At 35.7% G+C, this 26,829-nt stretch overlaps 1 long non-coding RNA gene across 1 annotated transcript; it reads right to left on the bottom strand.

Moving 5' to 3' along the window:
* Window positions 1–6,775: 6,775 nt before the first annotated feature.
* Window positions 6,776–25,494, bottom strand: LOC138848791 (uncharacterized). The gene is made up of 3 exons (XR_011386867.1): window positions 25,324–25,494; window positions 9,681–9,830; window positions 6,776–6,994 (listed from the first exon to the last, which is right to left on the bottom strand). It is a non-coding gene; the product is annotated as an uncharacterized lncRNA (long non-coding RNA).
* Between the last annotated feature and the right edge of the window lie 1,335 nt (window positions 25,495–26,829).

The raw sequence follows: 26,829 nt of genomic DNA, 5'->3' as shown, positions 1-26,829 counted from the left end.
TACAATATCTACATTACAAGTTTTTCAGAGGATTAACTGAAGGAAGTCCTTAGAAAACTTCCAGGTAGCTGTAACAACAGGTAGCACAAAGTTATTTTTCACTATTATTTCTGTATATAAATAGTTTCTAGGCTTACCAGATGTAAGGGTAGCATCAAGTCATGCATGTATGGTTTTGATTTGTGTCTCATTGTCTACATATCCTCATCAAGGAATTTTTCTTTTTCTTTCTTTCCTTTAAATGTAGACAGAGCTCATGTTGCTATATTTCATAGGTTCTTTCATGCTTGTACTGGAATAACATAGTGAGTATGAATAATTCTTGGGTCACATTTACATTCCCTCAGTACTTTGAAGACAGTGCTCCATTGTCTTGTGATTTTAACTGTAACAATGGAGAAGTCAGAGACCAATCTAATTTTTTACTGCCTTTTAGATATATTTATTGGTCTGATTGTAAAAATTTTTTTTTTCTTTATCCTTGAGGTTCAATAGCTTGATATCAGAACATATGCAGTCTTTATTAGAACATTGGCTTTTGTGAAATTCCTGTTAGCAGGGTTCACTTCACTTAATTTAGAGCTATATCCCATTCACACAGAAGGATAACTATTGTATGTTAGTTCATTTCTTCAATCCAATATGTAGGCCTATAGTCTTTAATTTGTTAGCGAGAATCAATACCGTTAAATTTAACATAGTTTACCATTTTCTAGCTGTAATTGCTTGCATTCCTCATCAATGCTAGGGAATGGAAAACCAGGTTATCAGGGAAAAGAAAAAAAAATATTTTGGAATGTTGATAGTAATTTCTCAGAATTTTACAATTTTATGGGATGGTTTCTCATGGAATAGAGCAAGTTGAAGAATTCATTCCCTTTAGCTTCTCCTATAGCGGTCAATGAAATGAATCTTGTTTCAATCCTTGGCTTTTGGTGCTGAACATCATTTCATTAGGTCTAATCTCTCTTCATTTTGTTGGTAGAACGCCTTTGTTTTTCTCTCTGGTTGTCATTTGCTCTTTAGCTTTTTGTAATTATTATCAATTTAATTGTGATTTGGGGGAGGAAATTCTATGTTGATGTCTGAACCTACCACCTTGATATTTGCATTTTTATATACAGTTATCCAAGAAGGAAATTAAGGATAAACATTTTTAAAGGAGTATTTGAAGAGAAGAGAGACATAAAGAGACTTAGATGAAAAGAAAAACTTCTAAGAGGTTGTCTATAAAGAACCTTCAAGATAAATATAATTCTTCCTTAATAAGATCTGAAGGAATATGACAAAAATATTTTAATGAATTGAATGAGTATGAATGAGGCAAGACTTATGGGCATTTTGTACAATCACATGAAATTATCAGGTTGGTGATTGCTAATCTTATCTCTTACTAAATGTATATAAGCCACTATTTTCCAAAGTATACTATATATAGTAGGTAAATTTAATGTGGCCTAAAGTGACACTATAAATGACTATAATAAAATTTATAAGCAACTTGCAAATCTGCCAGAAGACAGTTGAAATATTAAATAGCAAAAAAACACTGCAAAGAACATTTAAAAACTATGATTATAAGTGCAAAAAAGCCTCCACAAGAAAAGTAAAAAAGAAGTCATAAAGTGTTAGAAGTCTTAATTACATACTGATCCTTGTACCAATGTGTATTTAAGGTGTTTTCTTATTATAATTTTGAAAATGCTCATTGTTAATATTCATCATTCTGAAAAATGTCAACCATGAAATCCTTTAAACTCTATTTTTCTTTACAAAATGTTACTTGACTCTGTAAAAGGAAAAAACTTACAGAGAAATTCTTAAAATTATAGACCTAAAAAGATCTGTAGAGATTATATATTATAAATTGTTTGATTTTATAGATATTAAAAGAGTTTCACAGATGTTATGCTGTAAGCTTCCTGCTTAGATGTATAACTATAAACGGAAGGGAGAAAAGGAACCATTTTCACAGGGGAGGGAATAAATACACATATTCAAATTTTTAAAGAAATCATGACCTCTATATTTTATGTTCCTAGAATAAGAACACAGTGCTCTTGAATAAATGTAATTTGTTTCAAAATTATAGTATTATTTTAAAATGTTTCTTAAACCATATAAATTAATTATACTATTTATGAAAAATTAATAAGTGCTTATAATATTTATCTAATCCCTGTTCTTCAGCTTTCTGGATGGTTTGTGATTATAAAAAGCCCCTTGAATCCAGATAAGAATTAGCACATATGAAGAGCTAGAATGAGGACACAGTATGTGTTATATGGTTTTCATTTCATTAAATCTTTTTTTTTTAGCTTTTATTTAATGAATATAAATTTCCAAAGTACAGCTTATGGATTACAATGACTTCCCCCCCATAACGCCCCTCCCACCCACAACCCTCCCCTTTCCCACTCCCTCTCCCCTTCCATTCACATCAAGATTCATTTTCGATTCTCTTTATATACAGAAGATCAGTTTAGCATACATTAAGTAAAGATTTCAACAGTTTGCACCCACACAGAAACATAAAGTGAAAAATACTGTTTGAGTACTAGTTATAGCATTAAATCTCAATGTACAGCACACTAAGGACAGAGATCCTACATGAGGAGTAAGTGCACAGTGACTCCTGTTGTTGACTTAACAAATTGACACTCTTGTTTATGGCCTCAGTAATCACCCTAGGCTCTTGTCATGAGCTGCCAAGGCTATGGAAGCTCCCTGAGTTCACCGACTCTGATCATATTTAGATTATTGTTATAGGTTTCCTATTTTATTGTTAATTATTGTTCATCTGTTATATAAAACGAGGTTATAGACACTGACAGTCTTAATACAGAATTGAAGAGGAGGAAACTCACATAGATTAAATTCAAATAATGGAGTTGACTATTTGGGTAAATCTTCAAATTATGACCATTAGAATGGTCAAGACCAAAACATTGATAACCTGAAGTCAATATATAGAGAATCTGACTACCAAAAGAAAAGTAGATACTGGGAATCCATTCATTTGTTTGTCTCTCTATGATAACTGTAGGGTGTCTGAAGTTGAAACCAAACAGGAAATTACAAGAGTACCTCCAAGTGTTTACCTTGACCACAATGTTTCATTGAATTATCATATTATTGAATTAACATATTCATTGAATATGTTTGTCTCTTTGAATTTCAGATGGCAAGGTCTAAACTAAGAATTTTCAAAATGAAAAAGAGAAAGTTAAATATGATCTTCACTTTGTTTTTTGTTTATTTTTAGTTTTTTCACTTTACTTGAAAGGCAGAGAGAGAGATAGAAAGGAAGAGTTCTTTCAGGTGTTGGTTTCTACTCCCAAATGCCTATGAGAGACAGCTGGGCTAGACAGAAACCAGGAGCCAGAAACTCAATCTCGGTCTCCTGTGTAGGTGGCAGGGACCCAAGTACTTCTGCCATCATTTACTGTCTCTCAAGGTGTGAATTAGCAAGCGATTGGATGAAAGCAGTGGAGCCAAGAATTGAACCAGGTGTCTTACCTCTGTCAAATGACCCTCTCAATTTTGATATTTTTTAAACACAGAACTAAGCTTATTTTAAGATTAAAGGTAGCCGGCGCTGCGGCTCACTTGGCTAATCCTCCGCCTGCGGCATGGGTACTATGGGTTCTAGACCTGGTTGGAGCGCTGGATTCTTTCCCAGTTGCTCCTCTTCCAGTCCAGCTCTCTGCTGTGGCCCAGGAGGGCAGTGGAGGATGGCCCAAGTGCTTGGGCCCTGCATCCGCATGGGAGACCAGGAAGGGGCACCTGGCTCCTGGCTTTGGATTGGCACAGCACGCCAGCTGTGGCAGCCATTTGGGGGGTGAACCAATGGAAAAGGAAGACCTTTCTCTCTGTCTCTCTCTTTCTCTTTAACTGTCTAACTCTGCCTGTCAAAAAAAAAAAAAGATTAAAGAAAGAAGAATGTGAAAAGACTTTTGGTCACTAATTAAAATTTAAGTGGCAAATCACTAATAATAAAAATGTGCCTTATAGGTGCATGGATTTCTGGAATTTCAATTCTGTTCCATTGATCTGCAACCCTTTTTTTTTTTCAGGATCAGGCTGTTTTATTATAGCTGCCCTGTAGTATGTCTTGAAATGAAATTTTGTATTGTGATGCCTCTGTCTTTGCTTTTGTTGTGTAAGATTGTTTCAGCTATTTTGGGTCTCTTACATTTACATATGCATTTTAGCATCTTTTTTTTAGATCTGAGAATAATGTCTATGATATTTTGTTTGGAATCACATTGAATCTATAAATTTCATTTGGTAGTATGGACATTTTGATGATATTCTTCCAATACAAGAATATGAAAGATTTTTCAATTTATTATGTCTTCTATTTCTTACTTTAATGTTTTATAATTACATTTATTCCATGATATTTAAATTTTTTGACATACTGTGACTGGGATTGACCTTAGAAGTTCTTTGTCAGCTGTGGCATTGCCTGTGTATAAAAAGGCTATTGATTTTTCTGTATTGATTTTATATCTTACCACTTTACCGAACTCTATCATGAGTTCCAATAGTCTCTTATTGGAGTCTTTTGGATCCCCTATATATAGAATCATGTCATCTGCAAACAGGGATAGTTTGACTTCTTCCTTCCTTACTTGTATCCCTTTGGTTTCTTTTTCTTGCCTAATGACTCTGGCTAAAACTTCCAGGACTGTATTGAATAGCAATAGTGAGAGTGGGCGTCATTGTGTGGTTCCAGATCTTAAAGTCTATGTATTGGAGTCTTTGGCTTCCTTTAGATCTATTAACGTTTGTTTTAAATACCCAAGCACCCTTGCATTGAGTACATACACATTTATTATAGTCACATCTTCCTAATAATAATTACATTATTATAATTAATAATAATTACATTATCCCTTTCTTTGTCTCTTTTAATATTTTTTGTGTTAAAGTCTATTTTGTATATTAGGATAGCTACAACTGCTCATTTCTGCTTTCCATTAGCAAGAAATATATTTTTCCATTCTTTAACTTTCAGTCTGCATGTATCTTTGTTGGTGAGGTGTGTTTCTTGTAGACAGCAAATACATGGGTCTTATTTCTCAATCTGCTCAGGCAGCCTGTATCTGTCTTTGACAAAGGAGCCTTAAACAATCCCTGGAACAAGGACAATCTCTTCAACAATGGTGCTGGGAAAACAGGATATTCACATGCAGAAGTATGAAACAAGATCCCTACCTTACACTTTACACAAACATCTACTCAAAATGGATAAAGGACCTAAATCTACAATATGATACCATCAAATTACTAGAGAACACTGGGGAAGCTATACAAGACATACATATAGGCAAATTTCTTGGAAAAGCCCCTAGAAGCATAATCAAAGCCAAAATTGACAAATGGGATTATATCAAGCTGAGAAGGTTCTGTACTGCAAAAGAAATACTCAGCAATGATAGAATGAGAAAATATATGTAAACTATGCGACTGATAAAGGATTAATATCCAGAATCTATAAAGAGCTCAAAAAATTCAGCTACAAAACAAACAATCCAGTTAAGAAATGGGCAAAGGACTTGAACAGGCATTTTTCAAAAGAAAAAATTCAAATGGCCAAAAGACACATGAAAAAGGCTCAGGATCAATAGCCATCCGGGATATGCAAATTAAAACTGCAATCAGGTTTCACCTCACCCCAGTTGCAATGACTCTCATACAGAAATTAAGAAACAACAAATGCTGATGAAGATTTGGGGAAAAAGGTAACCTCATCCACTGTTGGTGAGAATGTAAACTAACGCAGCCACTCTGGAAGACAGTATGGCAATATCTCATAAATCTGAAAACAGATCTACCATATGACCCCAGCTTATAAAAGAGTTATCTGTACCCCCATGTTCAGTGCAGCTCAATTCATAATACCTAGATATAGAATCAACCCAAATGTCCATAAACTGATGACTGGATAAAAAAATTATATATATATACACACACACACACACACACATGCACATACTATAGAATAGTAATCAGTGGTTAAAAAAATGAAATCCCATCTTTTTGCAAAAAAAATTATACAATTGGAAACCATTATACTTAGTGAAATAAGCCAGTCCCACAAAGACAAATACCATATGTTTTCCATGATCTGTGATAACAGAGTTCCAAAATGTGAAATTGTCATTATGAGATGCGATTATTGTTTACAGCCCTTGTCTCTATTGTTGAGGAACAGTGTCTTTTTCTTCATACTTTTGTTGAACACCTTATAGTGTAGGGTTAATTTTATGAGTAAAAAGTAAACTGAAAATAGATCTTTGCAAACATTAAGAGTGGGAACAGGAGAGTGAGGAGGAAAAAGGGTGGAGTATGGGTGGTAGGGGGGATAGGGTGGGCAGTATCACTATGTTCCTTAATCTGTATATATGAAACACATAAAATTTGTATATTTCAAAAAAATTTAAAAAGAAATATGCCTTTATCATTAAACAAAAAATGATGCTAACAAAAATAAAGTTCAAAAGACTAATTGAACAATAGCTTTAGAAAAATATTATGAAAATGGAAGAAAATAATTAGATTTTAAAATGTTAAAAATATAAAAATGTTTTTTTCTGCTTGGCTGATGGTGACAGGCACAGCTTTTACATATGTGCAGAGAAACCTGACTCTTGGGGGTGGGGGTGGGTGAAAGAACAGTTACTGTGTGGAGCTAATGAACTGAGACTGTGAGGGGAAAAAAAAAAAAAAAGAAAAAAAAAAAAAAAACAAACGCTGTGTGAGAGAACTCATGGAGTTCATGTGAGTAATCTCCCGAGACATTACAAACTTGGTAACCTTGACAACCCGGTAGGAGACAGCAGGGGAATTTGAGCTTACACTGATGACAGCACAGATCCTTTGTGTGGTCCTTGGGACAGAGCAGATGAATATTATACCCACAGGAGCCAGAGATCAGACACTGAGTGCCTTCAATTCCGCTCAGCTGTGTGGAATTACTTCCTTTCTGAATTAAAAAAAGAGAGAGAGAGAGAGAGATTTACCATGCCTCATGTAGGATCTCTGTCCTTAATGTGTTGTCCAATGTGAATTAATGCTATAACTAGTACTCAAACAGTATTTTACACTTTGTGTTTCTGTGTGGGTGCAAACTGTTGAAATCTTTACTTGATATATACAAAACTGATCTTCTGTATATAAAGAGAATTGAAAATGAATCTTGATGTGAATGGAATGGGAGAGAGAGAGGGAGATGGGAGGGTTGCGGGTGGGAGGGATGTTATGGGGGAGGGAAGCCATTGTAATCCATAAGCTGTACTTTGGAAATTTATATTCATTAAATAAAACTTAAAAATATAAAAATGTTTCAGCATTAGTAAAAAAAGACCAATGAAATTTTTAATGGACTATATTTTTAAAAACTTACAAATGGACTACTACAAAAGAAATCACATTCATTTAAATGTCATTTGGGTGTTCTTTATGTGTTTAATCTCTGCTGGGTGATATTCACAAATATTTGATTTCTCTCTAAGCTGTGCCTATCATGAAAAATGTTTAATTTATTTTCAAATTAACTCCCTTTAGAATATTTGTTCATATCCTATTTCCTTTCCCCAAAAGATATCTCACTGAACTTGGGTGGCTATTTTTGCTAAATTACATATCTCCTTAGATACAGTTTATTTATTTCTAAATGGTTTTTCTCTAGGGTAATATATGGAATATTTGTTTGTATATGACAAACAATGACCATATTTTATTAACAAATATGATACATCAGCATGGAAATACAATGCACATAAAATAATTGATTTTTGAAATTTATACATGTGAAAATGTCTCATTGTTGGTAATTGAATCTGTAGCATTTGATTTTAAATTCTGTAATACTTTTCCTTACTAAAACAAAGAAATAAAAATAAATCAATTCCCTACTTTCACCCATTTCAAATTATTTTCCTAATAAACAGTATCCTGTAAAGATAATAGGTCTTCTTTAGAGATAATTTCAAATTCTGATGGGATCACATTCAATAGTTTTACATTTATAGGTATATAGGTAAATGGTGGTTAAAAATCTTGATAGTCAAGATTCATCTCTAAAAAATGTGAAATGGTTCTTACAGAATATTCCATTTCATATAAAATTCATTCTAATCCATTTACCAAGACAATCTATTGAAGTAAATAAAACAGTATATAGGCAACAATTGTAAAGGATATAAATGTATTCTATAATTGAATAGGTATCTCAGTCTAAATCTCTCTGAACTTAGGATACAGTCTTTCAAAATGAAATAGAATTAAATGATCTAGACTCTGTCATCTACCATATTTCATTCTAGGATGACTTTTCCTGTATCTGGCTGATTGCTTTTAAAAATATCTGAGCACTAGCTCAAGCTGCCCAGCTTCCTTTTATATTAAATTATGATTGATATTAACATTTTCCTTGGGACCAGCATTGTGATACACTGGGTTAAGCTGTGGCCTATTCACTGACATCCCATAACTGAGTACCTATTCTAGTTCCAGCTGCACCACTGCTGATGTAGCTCCCTGCTAATGTGCAAGGGGAGCAGTGAATGATTGTCCATGTGGGAGACCAGGCTGGTGTTCCTAGCTGTTGGTTTCTGCCTGACCCAACTCCTGTCATTGCACCCATTTGGGAAGTAAATCAACATATGGAAGATCTCTTTCTATCGTCGTCTCTACCTCTCTGTCATTCTGCCTTGCAAGTTAATAGAAATAAAAATAATTCATAAAAAAATATTTTCTGGGTCCTTTACTCTGACCAATCAATTTGAAGTTAATACTTTAGGTTGTCTTAAACAAGAAATTTCATATCAAGCTAAAGTTGAATATTATTACTGATTTTTCATTTTTGAGTCATTATTGAAAAGAACTCATTTTTAAATGAATGAGTAAATATCAATTCATACAAAATACAATTTCCTTTATATAATATGTTTAATGAAGTAGAAAAGCCTACATTTAATTTTGATTATATTGGTATCTATAACATTTTCAATGTCATCGATGTCATTACATATCAGAGATATAGAACCTTATTCAACATTTTCAAATTCAATGTTTAATGCCATTCCTTTGAGTGTTACAAACCCCTGATAGAATGTTTTAGTTTTTTTGTTTGTTTGTTTGTTTGGGGGAAAGGCTACTAATATCAATGTGTTATAAGTTTGGCAGATTCTTTCGGTGATTCACAATAAAAAAGATCATAGATATTCTCAGTTGAATATTTGTAGTGACACTTCTGTTAAATTTTGCCAGATCAGCTGACTTACACTATATTGTTCAGCATGTAAGGAGCTTGGTAATTACCACCTCAATCTAACAAACAAGTAAAAACCTGAACAAGCTGAAAAATCAACAAACCATCTCAGATGCTTCAGAAGTATAAGACCACAGAACTTCAACTCAAAAATCTAAGTCCAGAGTCTCATCTGAATCAGATATGGGTGAAACTCAAAACATGATTGATCCTGGAACGGAAGGGAGAATCACTCCAGGAATGAATGTATGGAATCAAAACAAGGTACTTCCAAAACACAATGGTAGTTGCTTAGACCCCAGTCAGCTCTCCAGGGAGAAGTAAAAGTTGGTGGGCAAATGGAATTCCCTATCAGCTAAAACTGCATGTGGCAGGACACACATCGACTTCTTCCTACCTTGGTGCTGTAGGCGGCTCACAGCCTGCAGCTGGCTGCAACAGTGCCTCTGGCTTCCTGGCTTCTCTACCCTTGTCCCATGGAGTCTTTGCTGTTTTGGTTTCGTGTTTTTTTCTTTTCACTTCTGCACTGAAAATTTCTGTCAGACCCCTGGAAACATAAAAAAAAAAAAAATACAATGGTAGGACAGACATTGGATAGAGATGCCCTCCAAAATGGAGAAATGGGCAGGAAAAAGGTAGTAATAGCCTTCCCAGTAGTGCCAACCCCCACACAAAAAGACCATTTCAGTATTTTAGCTCCAAAGCCTTCTCCTTTGACTTTGTGTCTCACATTCTGTGCACCGTGGTATGGGGGTTTGTTTCCCAAGGTCTCCAGCAACTCAACCATCATGAGTTTTCTGGGCTAATCCCAAATGGCGTTGCATCCTGGTATTTGTACAGTCCTTTTGCCGCAATAGTGGTTTCACACTCATGGCTCCCCAAGGCATTGCATTGCTCTGGTCTGAACTCTGTGGCAACTCCAATCCTAATTTCCACTCCTTCATTGCCCATTCTCGCAATAACTTTCTGTTTGGACCACCTGACATTTTGATATATACTTTGAAATCTAGGTGGAAGAAGCCAGACTTCTGTAGATATTACATCCTGCACACTTGCAGAAGTAATACCATGTGAACAGTATCCCTAATGAAAATGTACTAGAACTAAAAATTAAAGTTTTGATAAATATTTAAATTAACTATAAATTAATTTTATTTTTGTATATGAGCAGTAATAATTTTTAATAAGACAAATTAATAATGACAAGAAAATATTAAGTACTCAAGAATCAATTTAACTAAATAGCTATAAGATCTACACCGTATAAGTTATAGAATGTGATTGAGGAGAAACAAAATATCTATGGCCGGATTTAATATTGTTAAGATATTATTTTCACTAAATTGACTAACAAATTCAATTTCTTCAAATCACATTCAAGCATTCCTTTTTGGTTAGATAGTTCTTCCTAAAATGTATGTGGAATTGCCACATTTTGAAAAAGGAAAAACAAAGTTGAAGAACTTACACTACCAGACTAACCAAAACAGTTACTGATACTGATACAAGGATAGGCATACAAATCAGTGCAACTAAAGAGAGAGCCCAGAAACAGAAGTCATTTAAGTGATATCTGTTTGGCTTAAGCCAAGAGTCCAAGGGAGAGACTAAACTTGAAAGCCTCCAGTCTTCACCAGCTTTTCATCAGGTTGTTATAACAGCCATGTCAAGAAGAAAATCCAGGCACTCAAGAGATTATCTGATATGTTCCTAGTTTATGGACGCTGATCCTCAACTTGCAATCACTCCCTAAATAGAAATATCTTCTCTACATTCACAATAACAAAATATTTCCCTCTTTGGCTTATATCATTTTGTCTTGTTTTAAAATAACACCAATTTTTTTATCTTTAAATTGTCAATGAACATATGAAACATAATGCCGATATTCCCAGTATTGACAAAGAGATAACATGTGATTTTTTTCCAAAGAGCCAATAACAACACTAACAAAAAAAAAAAAAAAAAACAAAAAAAAACAAAAAAAAAACAACTCATCATTTGGTGAAAACACACACAGAGTTTACCAGCAGCAAATTATGGACCAGGACACATTTCTCTTTGTGGCTCCCTCATGTCTATCTCCTCTGGCCACCACTCATTCCTATCCTACATTCTCTCGAGGACATTCCTGGATTCCCCATCCCAAAGGACAGATGTTAACTAGTCTTTAGCTCTTCAGACCTGAGAACATTTCATGGCAGTAAAATAAATTTAAAAATAATTGAGTAACCTTTTTGGTGCTACATCTCTTTTTGGAGACATATATCATAAAGGATCCAAAAAAGATAAATCTCAGAAATAGCTTTACACAACTGTGTTAAGAGAGTCTGAATTTTGGATTCCTGCCCAGCATTCCTCACAGATATGGACCATCCTGGGTTTCATTCATTTTTAATCCTTCTCTGACATAGAATAACAACTGTCATGGTCATAGGAAGACTAAGAACTTCTGGGTAACATAATTCTTTCTTCTAAAAGGATTTATTATAAAATGAACTTTGTCAATGGACTAAGATATTGTTAAACAACTTATTTAATGGTACACACAAAAAGTTTAATGTAATTTTAGATCCTTGAATCACCTATTGTAACATATTGTATGATTTTTATAATGTCAAGTATCACATTAGTGTTTTATTTCCTTATTACCAAAGATATTCTTGGTTAGAAAGTTATATAAAGTACACACAGTGTCACTGGCATACATATATAACTTATACATGTTTTAATCATGTATTTTAACTTTATACTATTTTAACTTCATCAGTACACATGGCTCATGTGGTCTGTTTTCTATTGATGCAAGTCTTCTATGATGTGTTTTTTTATTTTTACACCATTACACACATTAACTGAAACCAAGAAATACATCAGAATATATTTCCTTATTAATTTTTATCTTTATATTTAGTTAACATTTTAATTCATATATCTCTAAATTAAAATTCTCATTTAAGTAATTTATTTACCATGGGTTAAATTTCCTCGTAATACTACAAATAGTCCCTTTGTGCTCAATTGTTCTTTTATATTTTTTTGCTTCCTTTTTGGCATTTTTGTGTTATTTAATGTTTGGAGAATATCAAAGAAAATGAGCCTGAAGTGGAAAAAACCCTAGAATTTTATTTCAAAATATAAAATAAAAAGAAATACATTTCTTTCAAGAACAATGATGATAATATTTAAGATAGAAAGTTACCACAGACTAAATATCTCTGAACAACGTGATTTAGCCCTTCAAATTATAAACTTGAAAGTACTGACATTGAGACATAGCATTTTTCTAGTTTAAGGCATGAATTGGATCATGACCTTGAGAGGTAATGTGCTAAAGAAGGTCTTTGAGAAATTAGTTACTAATCTCTTCCCCTAATGGTGGAGTGTCCACTTCAGATAGCTAAATTACTGACCTATTTCTGCAACAGAAATCATACTACTGGATTTAGTGGATACAATGATGCCTGCTTTCCATCCTCTAAGTTTCTCTACTAGGTCAAGTTCACAGTCACTGCTGATAATATCATATCCTTTCTACAACCTTACATTTAATATATTGCAATCTATCTGCCAAATGATATTTTAATATAATGTCAATTGGGACCAAGCACTTGGGATCAACAAAAAGTATATGATCTTTTTCTCAATGTGTGGGACACTGCCATGGGTCGTTTCCCTGGGAAAGTGAATCAGAGAGATGGAACATGAGTGGTTCACTAGGCAGTGCTTCCAGAAACAATGTTTATCAGAAAAGGATAGATGAAAGACTGGGTAGGATGGGTAAACAGTATAGATTTCAACAGAAGCCTCATGGCTGACATGGCCTTTTAGAGCTGTCTTCAACTGAGTACTACGTATTCATGTGTGACAAAGTGAGCAATATTAGCTCCTGGGCAAGGAAGCGCTCTTTAGCCAGGGACAACTTTTAGCAGTAGTCAACTCTGAGCTCTCACATGACAATGTCATTCAAAACTGGGAGAATCAGTGCTTCAGCCTTAAATGGGGTATTTTATTAGTCAATTTTCTTTTAACAAAATATATGAGGCTTTGTATTTTATAAAGAGGAGAAATTTTATTTAGCTTACAATTCTCAAAATTCAGGTGCATGGTGCTGGGATCCTGGTGAGAACCTCCTTAGTTGCATCACAATACTATAGATGGCATCATGACAGGGGTGTATGCAAGAGAGACACCATAGCGAGCCAGGACACCAGAGAGACTTGGGGCCAGGCTTGCTTTTTGTGTAACAATCCATTCTGTGGGGAACTAATTCACATCACAAAAGAATTGCATTAATCTCCTCCTGGGGTGATGCCCCAGTGACCTAATTTACTCCCACTAGCCCCCAACATTTAAAAGTTGAACCACCTCTCAACAATGGGACATGGGAGACCAACTTCCAGTACAAGAACCTTTGGGGATAAGTTCAAATCATATGCAATCTTAACATGGATCTAGGCCATATTCTGCATCTATCCCTATATGTCTCAATAGCATGCTTAATGAAAGCCTTTGTCCTGTGCCCCTCAGTGCCTGATATTCCACTTTAAGATCAATTTCTCTTTGTAAAACAGTGGGTCTCAGTTTTTAATGTTTCTAAGGTGGTGTTTCAGGGACACTTTGGAAGGACAAAGTTGTACCAAGTAGAGCATCATTGTTTCCAATTGAGAATATTTCCACCTATTTCAAATGACATGGCCGAAACAACTAGACTTCTATCTTGGCAACATTCATTTCTTTCCCCAATTCCAATCCAGCTTCCTGTAATGGACACCATGGAAACACAGCAGATGATGTCTTATGTACATGAATTCCCTACCACCCACATGAGATACTCGGATATATTTCCTGGCTCCTGACTCGAGTCTGGTCCACCCTGAGTATTGCAGACATTTGAAGAGTGCACCAATACATGGAAGACCTCTCTGTCTCTTTCTCTCTACATTTCAGATAAAATGAAAATAAATAATATTTGTTAAATAAAAATCTATCAGACTCCATTTATAAATACTAATTTGTAAAAAATAAATTTAAAATCAGTAAGAATACACACGAATATCTTTTTAAAATTTCTACTTATTTATTTGAGAGACAAGAGAGAAAGACAGAAGGACAGAGCTTCCATCTCCTGTCGAGAGCTGGGTATTGAAATTACACATTATGATAAGAGACATGGGTGTCTTAACCACTAGGCCTAATTCTTGTTTCTCAGTAAAAAACATTTCTCATATCACTGAGACATATAAAGATTGTTTAAAATAATGGCAATCTATATCGCATCTTGGAAGCCTATATTATAAAATTTTCAGTCATCCCAAAGTAAATCTGTATGTCAGGTATGTTTTGAATAGCTATTGTGGGGAGCAGCCCGGACTGGACTGAGTTACTGGAATTAAGACTTATTCTATGCATCTGCTCTCCCACAATATGGCGCTGGGAGAGAAGTAAACAGCTTCCGCACAGCTGCCTCCAGTTCAGCTAATAAACTGTAGGACTTGCTCCTGATTGGAGGAGAGCAGCGTACTCGGCGTGTGGGCAGCCCAGTTAGGATTGGCGGAGGAGGACTATAAAGGAGGAGAGAGACGGCATGCACCAGGAACATCTATGGGGAACATCTAAGGGGAACATCTAGCTGAAGGAACACCTGTGCAGCCCCCGAGAAGAGCCGGCCGGCGGTGTGCCGCTCCCCTGCGGAAGTGGGGAATGTGGCCAGGGGGAACTGCCCTTCCACGGAGGTGGAAGGGATAGTAGCCAACCCGGGAAGAACCAGCAGCAAACCCGGGGAGGGCCGAGCAGACGAGAGAACAGCGCAGGGTCCTGTGTCGTTCCTCCACGAAGAGGGGGAGCGACAGCTATGATTTATAAGATACAACTTTTGAGCATCTTTTTCTCCATTTAAATGTATATCTGGGAGTAGTTCTTTCCCTTGACTTTGGATGAAATTAAACAATCCCAGTAATTTTCTCATCACTTTAAATAAAACCTATCCTTGGGTTAGTTATCAATATATGTTTTCTACTACAGTAACCATATTACTTTGCCTAGGCTGCCATAACATAATACCACAGATGAGTTGTTCAAATGATAAAAATGTATTTCCTCACAGTTCTGGAGGCTCAAAGTGTAAAATTAACATGCTGGCAGGTCTGATTTCTCCTGGGGCCTCATTCCTTAACTTGCAGATCTCTCTCTCTCTCTCTGTCTCTCTCTCTTTCTTTCTCTTTCTCTCTCTCATTATTTCTTTGAGAGGCAGAGAGTGAGTGAGCTCCCATCCATTGGTTCACTTCCCAAATGCTCAATGGTCAGGGCTGGGCTGAGGCCAGAGCCAGGAACCATGCATCTAATCTGGATTTCCCAAACAGGTGACAGGATCCTAATTTTGTCAGCTATCATCCCTGCCTCTTAGGGTCTGCATTAGCAGGAAGCTAGAGTCAAGGGCTGAATCTAGATATTGAAGTCCAGTACTCTGATGTGGGACACAGAAATCCTAACTAGCATATGAACTACTAGGCTAAATGTCTTCCTCTGGCAGTCTTCTCTTTTTGCTTCATGGTCCTTCTCCCTTATGCCTATCTGTGCCCTAACCACCTCTTCTTGTAAGGGCTCCAGTCTCCTTGGGTTAGGACCCACTCCAATGACTTAATTTGACCTTGATTACATTTTAAAAGCCCTATTTCTGAATACAATCTCATTCTCAGCTACTGGGTGTTAGGACTTTAATGTGTGATTCTTATGGGGGGGGCATAATTCAACCAAGTAAAAATAGCTAAACTTTGATTGTTAAACTTTCTTTTTTTTTTTCTTTAAGCTTATGATGATTCTCTCTTCTCAGAGCTTAGTTGCCTTAGTCTTTTTTACGTTTCTATAACAGTATACCAGTGACTATTATAAAGAAAATTAATTTATTTTTCACAGTTCTAGAGGCTGGGAATGCCAAGGCCCGGCATTCCACACCTGGTGAGCACCTTCTTACTATATTACTCCATGGTTCAGGAGCAAGAGTGGACACCAGGAGAGAAAACCAAACTCCTCACCACAAATTGACTCTCATGATGGGGGACCCACTCATGTGATAACACACTCTGGCGAGAATGGCATTAATTCAAACATGAGAGGAGAACCCTCACAACCTAATCACCGCTCAGAAGCCCCACCTTCTCAACACTATTGCATTAGGAATTAAGGTGCCAGAACATGAACTTTGGTAAACATATGCAAACCATAGCAACTGCTACGCTCTTTGAAGATGGAGACTTCTTTTTGCTGCTTTTGTGGTTGTCTTATTCTTATGCCATTTACAAATTTCTGTCCACAAACTTTGGCCTCTCCAAGACCAAATCATGTATGAAAGAAGAGAAGGCAATCAATGTTTTTATTTGATAAACTGGAGCCATCATATTTACACCTGGCAGGTATTTATTGTTAATCATCAGGATCTTCTTGTGAGCTCTTTAGAGAATTCAATTATTGTTTGACATCTCTTACTCATTCTTGATGAGCATTTTATAGTGACTTTGATTAGCCACTATAGTATTTGCCTGTGACTTCTGTTTCTTAGCGGTCACCTTGAGACAGATTCTCCATTTAAAGAAAATCTAGGCATCTGTCTATATATTGATAATGGTATAATACTCTTTTATTGTTTATTTTAATCTACTTGAAAGGCAGATTGACAGAGACAGAGACAGAGATCTTACATCCCCTGGTTTACTTTTAAATGCCTGCAACATCCAAGGATGAACAGGACAAACCAGGAGCCCTGAACTCCATCTAGATTTCCCAAGTGGATGGTAGGAATCAGACCACTGGGATATAATTCATTCACTCCCAGATGCATTAGCATGAAGCTGGATGGAAGGAAGGAGGGTGTCTGAGCAAAGGACAAGGGGAAGGAGGAAAGTATGGTTATCTTCTTAGAACTGTACCTTTGAAACACACGAAATCTGTTCTTCATACTAACAAAATATATAAAAGAAATGAAAAAAAAAGCAGCAGAATAGCTGGGACTTGAACCCAGACATTCTTGTATGGGATGAGGATATCCCATACAATCAGCAGCCTAACCCAGTGCACTACAACACTTGCCCTGGTATTGGTATAATATCAAAAATGAACTACCAAGGTCAGGAAAAGAATCAAGGTGAACTGGAGTGTATTTTATATTCTACTATTTGCAAATACACAAAGAATTTTGACGGATATACAGAACACACTAAGTGGTTAAAACTTAGAGGGACAATGGGAAGCTAGTGGACAGGATCTTTCACAATACAACTCTTTGTACCATTTTATTTTACATATTGTTCATTTATGACCTGTTCAAATGTAATTTATTTGGCTATATGGTAAAATTGTGTATCATCCTTTAAAATCCCAAAGTTAAGGTATACATATAGATTTTTTTAGCTTTGAAGGAGAAAAATGAAGACATAGAAAAATTACTTTTCTTTAAGACATCATAATAATACCATAATAATACCTAGTCATAGTTATTACAACTTAGGTGAATACTTCACTTGTACCAGGAGTTTAAATTTATTTTTATGGTCTTTGAAGAAACAAATAAATTCTATCATTTGGATGAAGTTGATGAAACAAAAAATGTTGTGTAATTTTTTCAAGTCCACAAATACTTGTAAATGAGAAGCAGAATTTTAACCATGCAGTTATCAAATCAGACATATCTACACCCAGAAAGCTATTAGCTGAGCTAAGCATACAACTTAAAGTCTTTCAGCAACCAAGAATTTACTTATTCTTTGGAAAGGAAATGAAACTTTGAGTGTAGAAGATAGCAGGGAGAAGGGTGAATTTAATTAGAAATAAAACGGTTGCTTTTTAAATATCTATAAATAAATATTTCCTGTATTATATATTAGATACTTCAAATATAATCTAAAAACATAATAAAATATTTACCACACAATTCTTTGCACCAAATATATCAACCCATAGGAATCTCAACCCATAGGAATTATAGTATAAAATTTAAAATGGTGGGGGCATCTTAACAACTATTAAGAATTCCAAGATGCTGACAACAGAGCATTAAACCTGGCCAAGGATGCTTTTGAATGTTTGAGTGTGAAGCCCTGGGTTACTGCACCGGTCACAAGCCCGTGAAGCCAATGTGCTCTTCACTCCATCAGTCTGATACACTCTGAACCATCTTACCTTCGTATTTGTCAATGCAGAAGCATGTTGCTGAGTACATCAAAAAGTATTCAGAGCACATTAACTTTCCCGCCTTATTTCTTTACAACTTTCTTTGTTATTTGTCTTCTTTTATACAAAACTCTAAACAATGACACTTCAAAAAGTTCATGAAAACGTGTATCATGAAAAAACAATCCATAAGTTTTAAAAAGTTTTTGCAACCAAGATAAATTAATCTTTTAATTCAATTGTCCATGAACTTTTTACGTTACCTCTATATACTGGAGTTCCTCATGGCTCTTCTTTTGTATCTAAACTCACTTAAACGAAAATCTCAGATGAAATTTACATCTCTTACCCAGACCTTTCTCTCAAGTTCAAGACTTGTGTCAGCATCTTCCTATCTGTCTTTGCCATTTGGATAAATATCCACCAGGTACTTTAATACAAGACATGCTGAACAGAACTAATCCCTTCCCCACTAAAATGAAATGAAACAAAGTTTATACTATCTGTAACTCCTCACCTTAATAGAAAGCAACTTGAATCTTCCAGTTATATAAACCAAAATCTTGGGAGTCTTCCTGTTTCAATATAATCTTGGTGTAAGGGCAAAGCAGTTTTGATCTTCATAATATGTCTACTAGTCAATTATGCTCATGAAGTTCACTAACAGTATTCTGTCTATCCTTTTTATCACAAGCCCTAGCATATAGTCTTGCTTCTTCTGTTTGTCCATATAGCCAATGCTGCATCTTAAATGATCATTCATATGTAACTCAGATCATGTATTTTTCTGCTGAAAACTAGGTAATGGGTCCCTATTTTATTCACTCCAAGGAGCAAAGTCTATACAAAGAAATAGTGAAAGGTAAATTCATAAGAAATCTGTTTCCCTGCTACTACTTGCACATCCTATTTCCTCCTGTGACACTTCCCTGTTCACTCTGATTCAGGAGTACATCTAACACACTGCTGATCAGTTCCCATGCCATACTTCTAACATATTGATCTGGCTCCCGCTGTACGGCTTCACTCTACCGAGTCCCTCTGCTGAGGACACTCTTTCCCAGATATTCCATACGATAGCAGCTGGTGCTTGGGCTACCAGTGAAGGTGCTGTGAATACTGCTCACATCTTATATCAGACTACCTGGGTTTCAGTCCCAGCTTTATACCTGATTCCAGAATCCCTGCTAATGTAGATCCTGGAGGCAGCAGTGATGGCTCAAGTAATTGAGTCCGAGCAACCCATGTGGGAATCCTGAATGAAGTTCCCAGCTCCCGGCTTTGACCAGGTCCAGCCTGGCCATTGTATTTGGAGAGTGAACCAGCAGATATGAGTTCTCCCTGTCTTTGTTTCTCAAAAAAAATCTTCCTGTAAAGAACCTTAACCTGAAATCCTATTTAATCCTGTTATCTACCACTACCTGTCACCCTACTAATGTGTTTTCTGTCCACTTTTTCTGTTACCCATGTTTCCATAATATAATACCACAGTTTATTAATATGATTTTTAAAATACCTGTATCCATGCTGATTTGAAGATGGTTTGTTACCTCTAAGATTCATGTTGAAATGTTTCCCAAAATAAAAACATTGAAAGGTCATGGGACCTTTGAATGGTTTAAATCAAGGGACTCATATCACTGGCAGGACCAGATCACGGTGACAGCAGGTTCTTAACAGAGTCCTCTGCAGGTACCCACTTGCCCTTCTGCTTTTCTGCCATGATATGATGTACAACAAGGCCCTTACTCAATTTGACTCTTCAATCTTGGGCCTCAAGCCTCTAGGACAATAATAAAGATAAACTTTTATCTTTAAAATTCACAGTCTAGGGCAATCTATTATAGATTGGCAATCTATTATAGCAAAAGAAAATAGACGAAGATACGCCCCATGCCAAGAAATGAAAAATACACATAACACATTCTGTTCAATGACATGTCACAGGTTTTAGAGATGCCTGAAACAGTACCTAGAGCATAGCAGGTACAATATATAGGTGCACCAATTACATAAATGCATGAGACATTTCAAAAACAATGGCATTTACCAATATGTACATTTTTCATCTAATATTCAGTTTTCCCTTTATCACACTAAAAAAATAAAAACTTTAACCCAGTCAGTAATATAACGATTATTTTATAAACTCTGTCACCTTAGAATCAACAAATCTATGAATTTTTATCTTTCTGTTTATGGACTGATTCAAACTTCTGATTCAATTTCAAGTTTTTTCATATTTGTGCTTTCTGAAAATATCACAGAATGTTTAACAATAGACTACATACTATAAAGAAACAATTATTCTCATTAAAAGGGAAAAAAAAACTTTTGTGGTATTTAGAGAGAAGAACATTTAATTACACAGTAAGTGGTCTAGTAAAGGGCATCTTCCTGGCCCCATCTGCCATAACTGTGATTAATGATTAACAAACAAGTGCATATTGGATGCAGTATATCACCTTTCATTATAGGATTACACTTGCAAATGCAGGTAGTAAACAACTCTATTTCAAATGACTTCACAAAGAAAATAACTAATTGTGTATCTTAGCATTATATTTATTACTTTGCATTTAAGTAAAACCAGTAGGCTTCCTGACACACAGTGCATTCCCAATAATTTTGTTATGAATTAATGAATGGAGTTGACAATATAAATGTAACAATTAAAATATAAAACTATCCTACATTCCAATATGTTTTACAAATAGAAAGCAGCATTAAGAAGAGCAATAAAATGAATATTATATTTTTAAGACAATTGGTCCTGTTACGTTGGAGAGTTATTTAGGGAGGACAAAAATGGAAGGAAAAAAGATAAGCTGGCAATGTTCCAATGTTTCTATCACAAGATTACAGTAGATTTAACTAGTAGGTCAGAAAGGGTGAAAGAGTGAAGATCTAAATTAGAATTACATTGGTCATGATTAGAAAATAAGAGATTTTCCTGATACAATAAAAAAAGAGAGGAAGAACAAGTGGTATTTGTCCCTTTGGGATTGGCTTATTTCACTCAGCATAATGTTTTCCAAGTTCCTAACAGGGATCACTTTTAAGTTAAAATTTCAACACCTAAGAATAATTGTGTGTTAATTACAGAGTTCAACCAATGGTACTAGAACAAAAAAAAATACTAAAATGGATAAAGTATTACATTGTACATCAACCATCAGGACAAGAGCTGATCAAGTCACTGTTTCTCATAGTGTCCATTTCATTTCAACAAGTTTCCCCTTTGCTGCTCAGTTAAATACCACTTGTTCTCCCTGATAGGTGACAACTAACTGAGCACCAAAAAGGAAACCTGTTAAAGTGAAATGAACACTAGGAGAAACGGTGACTTGATCAGACCTCACCCTGACTGTTGATGAGCAACTTAATATGTAATCACTCTTAGTATTTTTTTTGTTCTACTTAATACTTTTGGTTGAATACTGTAATCAATACACAATTCTTCTTAAGTGCTGAAACTTAACTGAAAAGTGATCGCTGTTAAATATAAGAGAGGGAATAAGAGAGGGAAGAGATGTGCAATTCGGGACATGCTCAAGCTGACTTACCTCAAACGGTAGAGTTAGAAACATACCAGGGAATTCCAATTCAATCCCATCAAGGTGGCATGTACCAATGCCATCTCACTAGTCCCAGTGATCAATTTCAGTTCACAATTGATCATAATGATAGGAGTAAGAACCAAAGGGATCACATAAACAAGAATAGTGTCTGCAAATACTAGCTGGTAGAATAAAAAAGGGAGAGAATGATCCAACATGGGAAGTGAGATACACAGCAGACCCATAGAATGGCAGATGTCCTAAACAGCACTCTGGCCTCAGAATCAGTCCTTAAGGCATGAGGATCCGGCTGAAAAGCCCATGAGAGTATTTCAGGCATGTCAGGCATGAAAAGCCAACACACTCTGGGGGGAAAAAAAAACCCTAAATGAAAGATCTCTGTGAGTGAGATCCCAGTGGAAAGAACGGGTCATCAAAGAAGGAGGTACCTTTCTCTGAAGGGAGGAGAGAACTTCCACTTTGACCATGACCTTGTCTAAAAATTATCAGAGTTGTTGAACTCAGGGGGCTTCCAACGCCTTGGTAGCTCATGACAAGAGCCTAGGGTGATTACTGAGGCTATAAACAAGAGTGTCAATTTGTTAAGTCAACAACAGGAGTCACTGTGCACTTACTCCTCATGTAGGATCTCTGTCCTTAGTGTGCTGTACATTGAGATTTAATGCTATAACTAGTACTCAAACAGTATTTTTCACTTTATGTTTCTGTGTGAGAGCAAACTGTTGAAATCTTTACTTAATGTATGCTAAACTGATCTTCTGTATATAAAGAGAATTGAAAATTAATCTTGATGTGAATGGAAGGGGAGAGGGAGTGGGAAAGGGGAGGGTTGTGGGTGGGAGGGACGTTATGGGGGGGAAGCCATTGTAATCATAAGCTGTACTTTGGAAATCTATATTCATTAAATAAAAGTTAAAAAATAGATGTACTTTGGAAATTTATATTCATTAAATAAAATTTAAAAAAAAAAAAAAAGAGATGGGCCAAGGACCTCAACAGACATTTTTCAAAAGAGGAAATCCAAATGGCCAACAGACACATGAAAAAATGTTCAAGATCACTAGCAATCAGGGAAATGCAAATCAAAACCACAATGAGGTTTCACCTCACCCCAGTTAGAATGTCTCACATTCAGAAATCTACAATCAACAGATGCTGTTGAGGATGTGGGGAAAAAGGGACACTAACCAACTGTTGGTGGGAATGCAAACTATAAAACCACTATGGAAGTCAGTCTGGAGATGCCTCAGAAACTTGAATATATAACCCTACCATACAACCCAGCCATCCTGCTCCTTGGAATTTACCCAAAGGAAATTAAATTGGCAAACAAAAAATTATCTGCACGTTAATGTTTATTGCAGCACATTTCACAATAGCTAAGACCTGGAACCAACCCAAATGCCCATCAACAGTAGACTGGATAAAGAAATTATGGGACATGTACTCTATAGAATACAGCAGTCAAAAACAATGAAACCTGGTCATTTGCAACAAAATGGAGGAATCTGGAAAACATCATGCTGAGTGAATTAAGCCAGTCCCAAAGGGACAAATATCATATGTTCTCCCTGATTGGTGACAACTAACCAAGCACCAAAAACGAAGCCTATTGAAGTGAAAGGGACACTATGAGAAACAATGACTTGATCAGCCCTTGTCCTGACGGTTGATGTACAATTTAACACTTTATCCTGTTTAGTATTTTTTGTTCTAGTTAATACTAATGGTTGAACTCTGTAATCAACACACAATTATTCTTAGGTGTTTAAATTTAACTGAAAAGTGAATCCTGTTAAATATAAGAGTGGGAATAAGAGAGGGTGATGTACAATTTGGGACATGCTCAATCGGACTTTCCCCAAATGCTGGAGTTGGAAATGGGCCAGGGTGTTCCAATACAATCCCATCAAGGTTGCATGTACCAATGCCATCTTACTAGTCCAAGTGATCAATTTCAGTTCACAATTGATCACACTGATAGGTCTAAGAGTCAAAGGGATTACATAAACAAGAATAGTGTCTGAGAATACTAACTTATAGAATAAAAAAGGGAGAGAACGATCCAACATGGGAAGCAGGATACACAGCAGACTCATAGAATGGCAGATGTCCTAAAACACTCTGGCCTCAGAATCAGTCCTTAAGGCATTCGGATCTGGCTGCAGAGCCCATGAGAGTATTTTAGTCATGGAATGCCAAGACACTCTGGCAAAAAAATTTAAAAAAAAAAAAAACGAGGACCTAAATGAAAGATCTCTGCAAGTGAGATCCCAGTAGAAAAACGGGCCATCAAAGAAGGAGGTACCTTTCTCTGAAGGGAGGAGAGAACTTCCACTTTGGCTATGACCTTGTCTAAATAAGATGTCTAAATAAGATCCGATTTGCCGAACTCAAAAGTCTTCCATATCCTTTGCAACTCATGACAAGAGCCTAGGGAATTACTGACATCATAAACAAGAGTGTCAAATTGTTAAGTCAAAAACAGGAGTCACTGTGTACTTACTCCTCATGTAGGATCTCTGTCCTTAATGTGTTGTCCAGTGTGAATTAATGCTATAACTAGTACTGAAACAGTATTTTATACTTTATGTTCTGTGTGTGTGCAAATTGTTGAAATCTTTACTTAATATATACTAAATAGATCTTCTGTATATAAAAATAATTGAAACTGAATCTTGATGTGAATGGAATGGAGAGGAAGTGGGAGATGGGAGGGGTTGCAGGTGGGAGGGAAGTTATGAGGGGTAAAAAGCCATTGTAATCCATAAACCGTACTTTGGAAATTTATATTTACTAAATAAAAGTTTACAAAAAAGAAAGGGACTGACAACAAACAACATAAGTACTGAAGAGTCATTGAAAGCTTTTCCTTGGGAATAAAGCTAGACAAGGATGCATCTACTATCTCCAACTTCCTACTGCAGAAGTCAGGAAAATAAAACAGCAAAAAGAAAGTTTAAGGTGTAGAGATCAACATCTAAGCCATAAAACTTTCAATAAATGTAATTAGTAATAAATTGAGATAATCCATAGTCTAAAACAGATACAACTAATAAATGAATTTAACAAGATTATTGATTACAAAATCAACACATAAAATATACTGCAAATAGAAGATAATATTAAAAGACAATAAGCAGATAAGGAAACACATAAGTACAAAATAAATGGGACAAAATATTGATGTTTGTCAATATTAAAAAAAAATGACCCAACAGAGAAAGTGAGTCAAAAATCTGAAGAAAAAGAAAAGCCCAGAAGCCAATAAATCTCCATTAAATTGTAACTCACCTACAGCACTTTAGGGCAAGCTCAAGGTAGCATCCCTGCAGTAACCCAGATAAAGAAGACCTGGAGAGATCCCAGCAGGTATCACGATCAGGGACCTGACTGGGCTTCCAGCTCCGTGAAGTATAGTGCCCTGGAGGTCTGAACTCAGACCTTGCTCCTTCCCCTTCCCTGCTTGCCTGACCTCAAGAGAAGCCTCCATGCTAGGCTGGATATGATTGGCTGTGTCTTTTTGAAGTTGCATATGCTCACTTCTGGACATTCTGTCCAGTCAGGCGCCATGGCAACAATATATAATCTAGTGGGAAAAAAATACAAAGAATCTGTGACTCAGAAAAGTCTTGGCTAGAGATAAAATCTGGGAGCCAGCATAAGGAAAATCTGCATGAAATGATGGGAGAAAAACAATTAAAAACAAAATTTTCTTCCAACTCAGAAAACCTCTACACAAAGATAGATGAGAAAGGAAACAATTTTGTAATTGAATAATAATTAAATCAGAATTTAATGTGTTTCACAGTTAATCCATTAAAAGATGGCAAAGACAGGAAGAAACATCATCCTTTTATATAACCAAGCAGGGACAGCCCATTACATACATGTTCTCAGGGCAAATAATTCCTAGTCACCAATAAAGAGGACTTGACAGCATCATTGGTCACACATACCTCATCATAAATTCACCCAGAAATCGTGGTGATTGCTTAGGTCAGATACTTGGATATTTTACAAAGAAAAAATAAGTTTACATCTTTTTAACAGAAAGTAGTTTTGCAACTTGGAGCCTGGCTCCAACTGAAGACTTACTAGCTCTTATTTCCCATAGAACCGTAGAAACTGGGATACTAAATACAACCAGGAGGGAGTGAAAAATTGCGTCAGAGTCTGAATGGTAACTGACCTCCAAGAATCCTTGAATTTCTGGCCCTGATGAAAGCAAACAGGGAATGAGCTATTATTAGTTTACTTCAGAGAGTCTCTGAATAAATTTGGGGTATCAAATACCTTACATGACATCTGCTTCACAATGTGGTATGATCATCTTTCTGATATTGCTCTTCCTGCTGGACACTGGTAAAAATTATGTGCTAGGGTCATTTCTGCAATTTTGCTATTGTGATCACTATAAATTCACAATTTCGCATCACATATATCATACCTATGGCTTTTAATCATGGAATTTGGGTTTCAAAGCAACTTTCAAACAATAAAATTGGAGAGTTTTGTTTTGTTTTGTTTATTATTTATACAAATCAGGAGTAAACTAGTAAAACAAAATAGAAGGAAACTAGATCAACCATGCTTTAGCTATAATCAACATACAAGGGAAAAACTGAATAAAATAAAATACGGTAATAATTGAAGAAATCAAACTATCATGTCCTCAGACTCAGTTTGAGTAAGATGCCAATCTATACTTCTGGTTCCTGTCCAATTTAAATTCTCAGAACAAGAATCTGCATCTTAAACTACTAAATTATAGAGAACCTGATACCAGCCTTAAATTAC

This window comes from Oryctolagus cuniculus, chromosome 2, assembly GCF_964237555.1.
Source record: "Oryctolagus cuniculus chromosome 2, mOryCun1.1, whole genome shotgun sequence".
NCBI classification, from domain to species: domain Eukaryota; kingdom Metazoa; phylum Chordata; class Mammalia; order Lagomorpha; family Leporidae; genus Oryctolagus; species Oryctolagus cuniculus.
Note: the sequence above shows the minus strand (reverse complement) of the source record. Positions and strands in the feature narration are given on the sequence as shown.